Raw genomic sequence first — 15,064 nt, 5'->3', positions numbered from 1 at the left:
TTATTTGTAACCTAGAAAATGATGACTTAGAAATGTTTAAACTAACTTAGTATTATAGTATACATAAATATTGTATGAATTTGTTTGTTTGTAAATATCACATAGAGCTCACATAGGTTGAGCTCTTTGTATATGTTCACATTTATATGTAGATATACGTATATAGTTGACACCAATTAATTGAGACATTTATCATACGGAAAATAATTAATAAAATTTATATGAAAACACTCCAAAAATGGTTAACCATTTTTTCAGTTTTCAATCTTACAATTAAACAGTATGGCTCAACGAAACCTGAAAAATGTATATAACTAGCTGACACCGCAAACTTCAAACCGCCTAACAGTCGATATCGTCTTTTTTTTTTTTTTAATACTTATTCTGCTATTCGGAACACCGGGTCGACTAGCTTTCCCTTTACAATTTCCCGAATAAGCTAGATTTGATTTGATTACTTTTTTAATTTTATAGAAATTTGTAGCTTTTAGATCTAGTAATATTATAGATGCACAGCAAAGACGCGTTTATATTTCAATTGACATTTTACCACAGACAGTTTACATTTTACCATACACAATTTGTTTTGAGTAATGTTACAATATTATAAATATTGATAAATATTGACATTAATATTTATACGATACTAACGTCACTCAATTGTTTTGCTTTCCCGGAAATCCTATACTAACACTTAAACTTTATGGTATGATATTAAAGTTCAAATTGACTTTTAATTATTATTAGGAATCTTCTGTATGGGAATATAGAAAAGTGTTGTTTTTAGGACTTTTCATGTAATTTTTTTAATTTTTCTCTCCGTAGAAACCATCCTCGTACTTCAAGGAATATTATAAAAAAGGAATTAGCGAAATCGATTCAGCTGCTCTCGATAATTGCGCTTAGCAACACATTCAGCGATTCATTTTTATAATATATAGATGATGCTAATTTAATTTGTTGTGCTGAAGATTTGCGCTATATGTGTATCGCACCGTCTTTTGAACGACATGATATTATCTATAATTGAGTTACTTTACCGAGGCCAATTTTTTGAACTTTAAAGTGCGTTTTCTAGGCAAAAAGTACAATTTAATTGATTCAAATTTATAGTTTTGCTAAATTTTTTAATGAGAATTACGAATCACTTAAATTAAACTGTGTGCTTTAAAAACGAACGTACTTTGTGCTTTTAAATATTGGCCTCGGTAAAATAACTCAAGTATATGTCTGTCAATTCTGGTCATAAAAATTTGGTTATCATCGACCCTACTCGTGTATCCTATACACCTGTAGAATATACCCCGGCGATGATTACGTGTTGTATTTATGTGGGTATGTTAATATATGTTCATCTTTTTGCTCATAGCTTCTAAACTATAACTGTTGATTTGTATGGTGATTTTATTTTTCAGTTTATTTATAATTTTTTATTTATTTAAGAATTGGACCTTAACAGGCACACGTGCCTTATATACGTGAAATATCGTATCTTATCGTATTAATACTAATGAGTGCGTGTATTATCAAGAAAAGTGTATTTAATATAGAAAATCGAATAATTTTTCATTGAATTGAATGTAGAATTGAATTTACTGTCTAGACATGAAATGAGAAAAATTTTAAACAAAAGTTTCAAGTATAAATAAATTTATAAGTAATTTTAATTAAAATTTTCATTTAAGTATTTCGTTTAAGGTTATTTTCATTTTTTTTTAAATATTTACCCTGGTACAGTTTCCTCTTCTGCTGATACAGTTTCCTCTTCAAGTTGCGAGAACCGATTGATTTATAATTTATTAATCATTTTGTTTTTTGTATTTTTTAATGTAGAAATTCTTACCTAAGTTTCTTATAACAAAATTCAAGTATTATTTTCAAAAATTGTTCAATCTCGGCCATGGTCGATGCCCTCCACGCCGCGCTGTTGATGTGCCTTCAAACACTGCGTGTTAAATTAAAAAACATGATAGAGGTCAAAATTAATTGAATATGACATAATTGATATAAAATTTATTCCACACCTTAAAATGATTTCAAACAATATCAGCCAATAATTGTTATTTATTTTTGTATATAGGTACGTAATAGCTAATAAGTAATAACTAATAGTATTTGTATAAAGTTTAAATAACTTGTATATGTCACCAGATTATTGTGTAGTTAGTTTATAATAAATCCAGTCAGATTGTAAACTGACGATAGATTGTGAACCAATGATTTTCAATCTTACGCTTTTATTGAAGTAGGCTTATAAATGCACAATAGCTAACTATCAGTTTACAATCTAACGATTTTCAGCCGTAAGTTTGTAAACGAACATATACGCTATCATCCAATCACTGCGTAATGTTATTGTTATACGTGACCTGTGATTGTCTCCATAGAGAAACAAATCGAAATGAATAATTAGAGAGAGTGTCTACTAAATTTGCCTCAAAAGTTTATTAAAATATCAAAATTATACAACATTTCTACTAAATTAAAATATGACGTTTATTAAAAAAAAAAAATTATTTTAAAAAATTTATAAACATATTCTAGTGTATATTCTTTCTAATAACATATACTGAAAAAAATAGCATTAATAAATAAAATTTATAAATATACTAGCAGACCCGGTCACGCGTTGCTGTGACTAAAGTTTTTGTTATATTACATTGCAGTAAACTATTCAAGGGAAAGAGTAGGAGTACATCAGTCCTGAAGACCATCATGCTTTTTTACATAGATGCCATTTTTAAAAAAACATGGCGCGATCATGACTGCTTTTCTACTACCGTTACCGTTAACACAATGAAATTATTATTTACGAACGAAGACGGAAACGTTAAAGCTGGTATAAGAATCCACTTGATTCAACTGGCTGGCTATGCATACACCTAAAATTGAAAAAGTAAGAACAATTGAATTTCACTGTATTTCGTTTAATACAAAATAAATTTAGGTTATACCTTAGCCTCAGCAACACGTGCTGGTTATGCTATTAAATTGTAGCTTATATGAAACGTTTGTATTTTTAACATAGCGCCCTCTATTGAATACTTACTCAATCCAGCCAATAGAAATTGCCACCTGTTAGAATCGATTGGATCTAACAGATAGTTGTGACTATCAAATAATTGACAAATAATTTGCAATAAAATAATAATGTGACTATAAATTGGGATGTAAGCTACCCTATCTTTCAATTTGGATCAAATTGCACACGGTGTGCTAATTAAATTTAAAATACGTTCAGTAGTTCAGGAGTCCATCGCGGACAAACAACGTGACACGTAATTTTTATATATATAGATTAACACAGATTAACACTTAGACGTCGTTCATAAACCACGTTACGCTATTAAGAGAATAGAACGATGAAAACAGTTATGATGACATATTTTTTAGCATGTTAGTATTGTTTACCGGATGGTTCCGATTTCTAGAACTTAAGCTAAATTATATTCATCAATCAAAGTCTGTTCGATTGCACTTTTTGCTTTGTCCTTTCTTAATTTTGACTTCTTATTACCTATTTTCCAGATGTTTACTAAAATACTTTTGTACCACTATGGTAAATTGTTGTTTATCAATGTGATTATGATCATTGATCACTCAACGCCTCTCTACAAACCCCGGTTTTGTTACACTCATGACCTGAAACTTTGCATTTTGTCAAGCGCTAAATTACGATTTGGATGGTAAAAATTATTAGTTTATAAACTTACGAAAATAAAAGCGTAAGAGTGTAAATATTTTGTTCGTTCACAATCTATCGCCACTTTACAATCTGACTTGATTTATTACAAACTATAATAAGTCTTATGCAATAATCCGGTTATTATAAACTAATGATTTTTACAATAATACGGTAACATATACAATCATTACTAGCTAGAAGTTGTACTACCAAGTCAATCATTCGGTCAATATGACTGTTTCCAATAACACCATTTACATAAATTACGAACTTATTAGTGATGTAACGAGTATTTTTTTCTCTAGCGACTCATTTTAAGCTGTTCAGCATTTGCTTCAATATTGAATGTGAAATGTTTTTTGTTTGAGGTATTCCGGTCCAAAATCACATATGCTTAATTCCGGTCCAAAATCACATAGGAATATAATTTAAGATCTTTGTTAACGATGTAAAATATGATACTAATAAATACTCCACAATGTACTTCTTATAGTTCACAGTCCCATCGCCAAAAAACTTACTGATTATGCATATTAAAAATTTAATATTTAATTTATTGGGGAAGCAGAAAGACCGACTTAAAAAAAAAAGAAAACAAGTTAAAACAAACAATTGACTGAGTTAATTGTTGAAATACCATGTATAGGCAGTGTTGATAACTCTGTCACATTTCACATACATACATATCTGACATATTTAACTGATATTCTCATATAATGCGCAAGTGTTGATGCGCAATCGTTTGTTTTTTTTTGACGTCATGTAAATAACAAAAAATATTCACTTTGATATTCCTATATTAATACATACTATAAAATTTGTACCTAATTAACGCCCTCGTGGATAAACAGTGATGTTTACAAAAAAATGTTTCAAACAAAAGTTGTTTATTTTTTTGTAAGGAACATTTTTTACATTTAAACTTTTATTCTATCTCTAACGGTTTACAAGATGGGTACTACGGACCCATGACCCAATTGACCCATGTTGCTCATTTACGAACTTGACCCCACTTTTTACGTCCTAAGCACGCTGTAAAAATTTCAGCTTGATATCTCTTTTCGTTTTTGAGTAATCGTGACCACAGACGGACGGACGGACGGACGGACGGACGGACAACCGGAAATGGATTAATTAGGTGATTTTATGAACACCTATACCAATTTTTTTTTTGTAGCATCAATATTTTTAGGCGTTACAAACTTGGGACTAAACTTATAATACTATGTATATTTCATATATACATGGTATAAAAAAATTAAAAAACAGATTAATATGCACTAAAAAGTAAAAAAATACGATAATATAATGTAGTTACAATTATTGTTATTTTTGGAGTCGGTGTCAACCATGGAAACAACTGTGAACGGACAGTTTGCTACATTAACTAGGCTGACACCGACTTCAAAAATAACAATAATTGTAACTACATTAAATTTTCGTAATTTTTTACTTTTTAGCGCATATTAATAGCTTTTTGTCGGTCGGTTTTTTTTTTTATGATTTTTAGTGAATCTGAAGTAAACTTACTAATTTGTCACTAAAAAATGGACCATCGAAATCGGTTGGCGGTTGACTGAGTTATTCGGTCGCGCACATACATAATGCAAATTTAAGGCTGATATGGTTTTCACATGGATATCATTGTCAGAACTAGACCAACCGAAATGGGCACGAGAAGCCCGAGCTTTCAAATAAATAAAAAATCATCCAAATCGGTTTACCCAGTCAAAAGTTCTGAGGTAACAAACATAAAAAAAATACAGTCGAATTGAGAACCTCTTTTTATTTTGTTTAAAAAGTTCAGTTTTGATTAAAAAGTTGTACTGACTCAGTTCTAACATGTTAACTTTGACTTACGAGTTCAGTTTTTTAAAAATTAACCCATGCGCATTATTGAAAAGAGATATAGGCAAAAACTTCTAGGCTACCAAACTCCAAGAAGGAAAGGTCGAAATTCAAGAACATTCTCACATAGAGGTAAAACCAATAATTAAGTTTGTAGTTCTAAGGCTTTTAGTATTCAGGATATATTCGTTACAGCTCTAATGACATATAAATACAAGTCTATAATTAAATTACTTTTTCTTATTTTTAGAAATAATACAAAAATAATAACAATAAAATAAAAAATAAAAGCGTTTATTTGGATACCTACAAAGTAGTTAGATTTCTACATCAAGAAAGCTTTCGACTTTCGAAAGCCAAGTGATTTTTTTTTTATAAAAATCGTTGAGGTGATGTTGGTGAGGTTGTAGGAGTGATGTGAACATAGGAGTAAAATTTTTTAAAAAATGTTTGAATTAATTTCATCAGATCAAACGTTTCTAAATAATTTAATAATTAGTCATTTTTTTTTAACTACATTTATTTTAATTATCATTTTTAATAAAATTATTAAATTTACTTTTAATTAACAATTTAAATTAATGTGAGAGTGTATAGGCAATGTTCACTACATCGCATCAGTCTGTTATAAAAAAAGGTTAAATCAATCAAATAAGATGGTCCGGGAGATGTACGAGAAAATTCGTGAAAAATGAATGCGACGAGTTTAACTCAAAACCAAATTAATACCTGTGAAATATATTTGATTAGCTTTTTTGACCCATGATTCTGTTGCTTAAATAAACCCAACCCAGGGGGCAGTCATAAATCGCCAAAATTGGAATAATTCCGAGGAAGCGAGAATTTTAAATGAATGCCTCGGGAAACAGGAACTGCTATTTAATGATCGATCTATTTGCCTCTTTTCACCAATTACCTTCAGTCAGCGGGGATATAACTCATACGGGGATACAGCCCCCAAATTATTTCCAAAAAATATCAGTTTTATGATGGAAAAGTATCAGAAATTTCGTATTAGATAGAGAAAGTGGTAGATAGATTTATCACTATCTATATTTTCGTGTTGCTCTATGCAGGTTTATTGAAATAGCATCTACGCAGTTATTTAATATTTTGGTGTACATAAATATTTTCCCACTGATTGGAGTTTCGTGATCGCATCTGGAAGTAGTGTTCTCGATAGGAGAAAACCTCCCAGTTTTTCTTGTACACCTTCCGAACCAAGGATTGCAATAGTATATTTTGTATAATACGACTTTTTAACTTATATAAAAAAATATTACTTTCGAAAAATTAATAATTAAATTATTTTATCTTGTACAGAATGGCCAGTAATGATCGCATGTGGACAGAACAATGATATAAAGAATGATAAAGACATGACATTGCGAGAACAGATTAAATTTATTACCTGATTTTGATAAATATTCGAGAGTGTTTATTAATTATATTAATTTTTCTCTCAATCTTCAATAAATATCTCATTAGCATATTTTCATTAATTGACCAGAGATATTAATATCACTTGACTAAAAACTCTTTTTTAATTGTATTTTTTAAGAATTATCTCCGTTTTCGTTTTTTTATAAGATTTATAATATCTCCTTTTTCTGTAATAGTGTCCCATTTTTTAACGCAAGCTAAAAACTTCAGAAAATGAAGACGGTAGCCACTTGAGACAACAAAAATGAAACAGATAAAAAAATCCTGAAATTATATAAAAAGGAATTCGAAAAAAAACACCTGAAAAAAAGTAACTGAATGTAATAAAAGTAACGAGGATCTGCTTTTTCTGAATCTATTTTTTCCAGATCTAGTTTTTTCGTCGCTATTTTTTCCGGATCTATCTTTTCTGAATCTATTTTTTCTGGGTCTATATTATTTTTTCGGACTATTTTTCAGGGCTATTTTTTCCGGTTAAAATGTTAAAATGAATATTTATAATAAAACGATTTAAAAGTTATAAGTATTTCCGCGAGCAATATGATCACAATAAATTTGAAAATAAATTATATCTGACATTGAAGCTTAAGTCATTGTTTATGGGGGTAGGCAAAGAATTTTTCTCAAAAATTATGGGACTTGCCTTAATTAAATTTTGAAGATTTCTTATATTTAAAAAAAAAATAGTTTCAAATGCTTGCTGATAATTATTATTCATTAATGAACCTTTTTATTCAAAGATCCGATATTTTTATATTCAAAAAGTATACAGAATGTTTATACTTGATTTATTCTCGAAATTCGAAAAATAAGCTGTATTAAGAAAAATGCTTCGATCAACAAAGGCTGGGTTAATATGCATACATCTTTCGCAGACATTAAATTTAACCCTAACTTTCTTTCAAGTTCAATAATATAGTAAAAAGAGCAAAAAACTCTTTGAATGAATCTGAAAATCCACGAATGGGCCAATAAAACAAAATTAAGTCACAAAAACTTGGTTTACATTTTAAGCAAAAATTTAATTTTTACTAAATTAAACCGTCGCCCTATTAGTTCAGTTGGTTAAAGCGTAACCAATTCCGTCCGTGGTATGGTTAGGGTAGCGGGTTCGATTCCCGCCGTCGGAACAAAATTAATATAATGAATAGTTGTGATGCTGGTGGCATCACAATGGACTCTATAGCCTAAGTGTGTTCTTCGTGGACAGCCAATATAACCTAACCTAACCTTACCTTAAACCAAAAATATATTCTTCTTATTTACCACTTTGTATATAGTAAATGCCATAACATGGTATTCTATATTCGCTTATAGTTGACATTATACAAAAATTTTATACAAGTATTTGCAAAACAAACTAGACACATAGATATTATCTAGGGAGTTTCAATTATATCAAGAGCTTTATACAAGAAGGCGTATTCACCAAAACACTTTTTGGGACAATCGGTTGAAGTTTTATCAATTTGTAAGTTATGCTTAGTTTTAAACACGCGTTAATAATATTTGTAATAATTTGTTTAGTACTTTAGAACATTGGTATTCAACTCTTTTGAAAGAAGCTAGTAACGACTAATTTACATTAAAAATAAATAATGGTAAAGATCACCGCGTTAGAGCCTTCATCTCTCTTGTTCTTACTTACCCCTCTTTCATAGCACTCGAAATACGGGTTGGGATTATTTTACACAGAATTAAATATATTAAAAGCTTTTAGTTTTTTTTAAAACGTAAAATAGCCATCAATAGTCGCTCATAGATAGCGCATTGAAATGCCAGACCAAATTTTTTTTTAAATATATCTTTTAAAATTATAGCTTATGTGTTATTCTGATGCATGTACTATATTATTGTAGAGTTTCATTCAAATCCATCCAGCAGTTTGTTTGTGCGTAAAGGCGTAACAAACAACCATTTATAAGGAAACATATATAATATATAATGATAGGAATTGGTCAGGATTGGTTAGAATGATTTAAACAACCCGTTAAATAGTGTATATAGGCAAGCATAGCCAGTATATAATCGGAACTTTAAGAAAATAGTTCAGAACTTAAAGAAAATATTACCGACTCTCAATTGTGGCATATATGTTCCTATATTAATCTATTCTATAAATATATAGGAGACTTTCTATAGATCTATACAGATAGATAGTCACTCATCACGATATCTCTGGAACTATAAGACCTAGAGACTTGAAATTTGGCAGGAATATTCCTTTTGCCAAGTAGAGGTCAGCTAAGAACGGATTTTACGAAATTCCACCCACAAGGGGGGTTGCGGGGGTGTTCATGAATAAAAAATTCATATTTTTAAATTATGGCTTTTAATAGTTCAAAACTTGGTCAGAATGTTTTAAATTACATTTAGAAATTTTTTTAACCTTCGGAGGGTAGAAAGGTGTAGCGAGAAAGTGGGAAGGAAATATCGAATATTTACAAATATACCTAAGTGGGGTATCAAATAAAAGAGCATGACGTGTACATTACAAAAATGTTATCCAACGCGAGGAAATGTGGAGGGAGGGGTGCAAGTGGGGATGTTGCCCAGCAAAGTGGGTATATTTTACGCCACGCAAAGCGGGCGGGTAACAGCTAGTATACCTATAAGTAAGCAGTTAGAATCAATTTGATACATCCAGATATCCTCACATTTCACAATTATAATAAATCAGGATCAGGAAAGGGTTGTCTCTTTTAATTTGTGAATAGCTTAACCAAATGCATTTGATCATTATTACTCCAAGAGTGTATGCTGATAAGACCTTTTTAGGGCCGATAGTAATGTAGTTCAAGCTTTTTTCAGTTTATACTTTTTAATATTCGACTAATATTGACTATTACATTAACAATTAGAGCTCAGATCTGTTTATGATCCACGACGCTAAGGATCCCACAAATCACATTTTATTTTGTACGATATTCAGAACAGCTCCAACTTTCAACCTTCTATATCTCAGTAAATATTTAGCAATACTCACAAAAAACTGTGCTCTCAAAACAACTGAAATGAAATGACAAAATATCCCAAAGTCATCAAATTGATACGCTCTTCTGGCATGACGCCCTCCATAGATAGACAAAACTGCTACATTAAACTTGAACATATAATACTGGCAAAATGTTAATTGTTTTAGATGTATTTTAGTGGTATAAAGTTTTTCCATCATTATAAAATGCCCTAGGGGAAATTTACATAGAACAGCTTTACAATTACTATTTGTCTAAGTACTTCTAGAATATATAACATATATGTCTAGAACAACTATTTCTAGATTCCATGACTGATAGCTATATACCTATATTCACTTATGAACTAAAATTTTCAATTTGCTGTTTGGAAAAAAATTGGATTTTATATTGTACACGCGACTATGAAATTTTTGGTCTTACTGCGGTAAAGAAATAAAATCCGTAAAAGTTACGCCAAATTTTCCGCCGAAACACTGTTAATTTGGCGCTAAATTCTAAAATTTAAAAAAAACATGTCGGTTTTTTGGATATAAACAAAAAAAAGATCGTAATGAACACATTAAATAGGATTATCGTTCTTTAACAAATTTTTTCTCGGAAAGAAGGGATAGTACTTTTGAAATTTCAAAATTGGATATATACCAAAAGGTAGTGCTTTTGATACATTTTTGGTTTTTTTTTTTTTCAAGCTCTACTGTTTATAAAAACGGAGCTATTACTTTTTGTTTTTCAAAATTCAAAGATCGGAATCGAACGTTGGAGTCCAGATATTTAGAAATAAACCCTCAAAGATCAAAGAGGACTAAAATATCTGTGAAATGTCAAAAAATGAATATTTTTCATCAACCCTAAAGGGGTTACTTAAGCGAATAAAAATGTAGCTACCTTTCCAAACTACTCATTAAGCTAGGGTTGATGAGAACTTCTGTTAAATCATACCAAATTTCATCTAATTTGATGGGATTAATAAAAATACACAAATATATAACAACGTTTTATGTATGGATTATACTCACTTTGCGATGTTATACACCTAATGTTTGGTATTTATTTGTCTTTGTTGCTTTTTAATGTTTGCCATTGCGTCTGGCCGTAGCTATATATATTAAAATTTACTCCTTTTGTTTTTTCGTAACTGGAAACTTTACAAAAAAAGTATGGTAATTACTCATGTTGTAAATTAATTACGAATTACGCCAAATTATCTAATCATCTCACGTCGAAAAAACTTAATTATAAACCTTAAAAATTATTTACACGACTACAACATTTATTGCCCTTAAATTAAAATTTCAACAATATTAATTAAAAAGATTTTTTTTGGATTAAATTATTTTTGAGACACTTTGTATTTAACAACTATAAAAAATATTATTTCTTTAATAATAAAAATATGATGATATGAAAATATTTTTTTCCTAATTTTCCAATGTATTAATAATATTTCTTTAAAAACAAAAATGGAATTGATAAGATAATAAAAAAAAAAAGTTTCAAAGTGTCAGTACCAAATGATACACTACACAGCATCAGGCATCATTTTGTTTTATTTTATTTTTTTTATCCCAACTTTCATAGTATATTGAAAATATGAAGAAAATAGTAACCTAAATAAATTACACCAAAAGAAACTTTAACCAAAATTCACTATGTGGAAAACACTTAAAAACCATTTCAGTGTCTACATGTTTATTAGAATAGTGTTTTACACTTTTAAGCTAATTAGTAATTATGTTTATTTATAATATTTATTATGTAATTTTGAATTGCACCTAAAAGAAATATTTACAAATAGTAAAAAAAACTAACAACCAAACAATGTCAACCTTTTTTTACACTTTAATCTAAATATTTGAATATATCATTCTTATGCATTGTTTTATTTGTATTTCCGGCAAAATTCGTCATTGAGCATGCTTAATTTTCGCATGGAAAATTTTTGAACGATCTCGGATCTCGGACTATTAAGGATTAAATCTAAAATGTATTTTGACATATGACACTCTTTTGTTTTTATTAACATAAAATTAAAATACTTAATTATGTAAACCATTAGTAAAAACTTTTGAACTTTTATATACTTTTTTCTTAAAAACATCTAATTAAAGTAATTTGTTTACACCTGACTAAAGTAGTGTGACAATTTCAAAAATTATTTCACGAAATGAAATTCTATAAAACAAAGTTAATAATAAATCTTAAATTATAATAAAAAAAGCTCTTTTTCTAAATATACAGTACTTGATGTTGATACCAAAAATAGTTTTGTCTAGGTTAGGTTAGGTTAGACTAGGTTATATTGACTGTCCACGAAGGACACCCTTAGGCTATAGAGCTCATTGTGATACCATATATGTATAAATATTATCAAAGATAATAAATGAGAACTCTAGGATATTTCGAAATAAATTTCGATTATTGCCCCAATTTCCTAGATCTGTTTTTTGTATTTTAGAAATACATATTTCGACTACCAAGTAGTCATCATAAGTATGAATTAGCTAATCGTAATTACTCTTATGTTATTCGTTGCTAATTTGATGGCGGACTGCACAATTGTCTTTTCATGAAAAACTGAAACATACAGTGCAAAATTTGACTGTTCCTGGCATATATTCGTGTATATCGTAGTTAACGAAATAAATTACATTACCGGGACATTCAAATTGCTATTTATGTGGAGTTTTAAACGGTTCTTATATAAGTGATAAAATTTGTGTCTTTTCAACTAAAAAAATACCGAGCAAAGCTCGGTCATCCAGATATTACTTCTTACAGTAATAATAGACTAAAAATACTTATACAAAAAGAACACATATCTCTTTTTATATTTGATCTACCACCGGCGTTATCAAAAGAATGTAAAAACAATTGTTCAAAACTGAATTATATTTAATTGTGTTAACAGCAATGTATGCGATAAACATCTTCTTTCTTTTTAACAAATTTACAGAAAACTATAATCTTATTTCACCGTTTTTTTTTTCGCATTTATTACGGAATGTATTTATTATATATACGTTTGAGTAATTTCAAAACAGATGTTAAATTGTAAAAATTGCTTCTACATTGCTGTTGCAATTCGTTCAATATTATTTTCAATGCACTAATAAAGAGAAAATACATAGAGATATAATTTATTAACTTAAATAGAGAACATACAAACAGCAATTTTAAATAAGCATAAAAAAATCATACGGATAAAGAGAGTATAAATAAAATAAATCTAATTATAATAAAGGCGATGAAAGAAAATCAGTTTAGAAAATTAAATGCATATAGGCAAAATTTACTCGCAATAGTGCTCAATCGAAGTTCCAGTCTCGATTAATTACAGTTTACAAAAACAGCCGGAACGGCCCGAAATAGCCCAAATTAGAAAAACAATTGAATAACCATTAAAAAAAAAATATTTATGTTCTAATCCAAAAATACTTCAAACAAATTATGACTAATAAAGCGATTCAAAATGTATTGCTTAATTTTGCGATATAACCGTTCCAGATAGTATTTTGGAAAATTTTTTACTAATTAAAATAATGTCTTATATACAATTAAATCGGAAAACCCACAAATAAATTCAGAATATAATATTAATTTGAATAAATGTTAATGAGTTTTGGTTTTGATTGGACACTTCTAAATATCAATGTATTCTATCCTTAATATTCAAATAAAACTTTGATAAGTTTATAATATAAAGTAATTCATCACCTCTATTTTTCACCCTTCGATCATAAACACTACATATTTGCGACTTAAAATGAGATTAGAACGTCATGGCAGAAAACTTGCGATATGATGAATGAGACAGAAGACTTCCAGTGAGTTCTCCTGTGCCCTTGTATAATCTAGCTGTCATTGGCTACATATTGTTTACATTATTGGAGAGACAAGGACACTGGGGAACTCACTGGCAGTCTTCTCTCTCATCCATCATATCACAACCACTTACAGGCTGGCAGATCCCTCGCGTTTTCTTTGTATAATATTCTATGGTTAATCCTGGCCATTGTAGTTGAAACAAAACAAACTAATCAACTAATATCTCGGCAACGAATTCGATCTTTGATTGAAATCGTGCGATCTTCAATCCGTTATTTATGCGAAAATATTAATATCTACAAGATTTTTAATTGAAAAGTTGACTTGCTTTTGCTAATTTATACGTTAAGTGTTTTTGTTTGATCATTGCGTCCAGCTCTTAAACTATAAGATAAAAAATATTTTTATACAGAATGAAAACAAAAGAGCATATCTAGCTTCGTAGAGGTTATTGAGAAAGATTATAATACAGATAATTGTTTTGTGCACATGCGAATTTCACGTGGATTTTTCAACCAATTGTATAATATTATTCATATATCAGTTAACAATTTATGATTATATGAGTTGTATTATTTTTCTTTATGAATATCATTAGTAGATAAACACAAAGAAATCTCAGTTTTTAATAATAATAAACACATTACAGTAAAATTAAAGATTAATAAAGCAAAAATAGAAGGATATGAAGAATTTGTGAAAATCAAATCCACCGCCCAAAGTTGTAAACTGTAAACTGAGCGGATTAACATTTAACACACTTTTCTGTGTTCATTTCGTTCTGCGCCTCAAAAAAAAACATCATTTATATTAAAATAGTTTATGTTTTAATATAAATGATGTTTTTTTTTTGTTTTTTTGAGGCGCAGAACGAAATGAAGACAGAAAAATGTTTTTTACAACCATGGAATTGGTTTCATTTGACAGAAAATTTTATATCATTAATATTTAAATATTATGATTTCGGACATGTCGAAAAAAACTATTATAATAAGTGGCTTCGAATATTTTTTTTATACTCATATACCGCTTTTCATTACAAAATTAATTTTTTCATTATTTTGCTTCTTTTTTTTTCAAAATTATTACAAGTTTATTGAAATATTTGATCACATAATACTATTATCTCATATATTTAAACGAGCAATTCTTGTATATATATATCAACGATCTTGGAAATGGCTCAAACGATTTTCATGAAAATGAGTATGTAGGGGTTTTTTGGGACGATAAGTCGATCTAACAAGGTTTCATTTTAAAAAAACGTCGTTTTATTCGTTTTTTC

The 15,064-nt window shown here is 28.9% G+C and overlaps 1 protein-coding gene across 1 annotated transcript in view; it reads left to right on the top strand.

The window, feature by feature from the left end:
• Positions 1-15,064, top strand: part of LOC123305193 (leucine-rich melanocyte differentiation-associated protein-like) — a 43,752-nt gene that overhangs the window by 15,117 nt on the left and 13,571 nt on the right. The window lies entirely within an intron of this gene.

The sequence above is a fragment of the Chrysoperla carnea genome, chromosome 1 (assembly GCF_905475395.1).
Source record: "Chrysoperla carnea chromosome 1, inChrCarn1.1, whole genome shotgun sequence".
Lineage (NCBI taxonomy): Eukaryota > Metazoa > Arthropoda > Insecta > Neuroptera > Chrysopidae > Chrysoperla > Chrysoperla carnea.
This window is presented reverse-complemented; position numbering and strand designations above follow the sequence as displayed.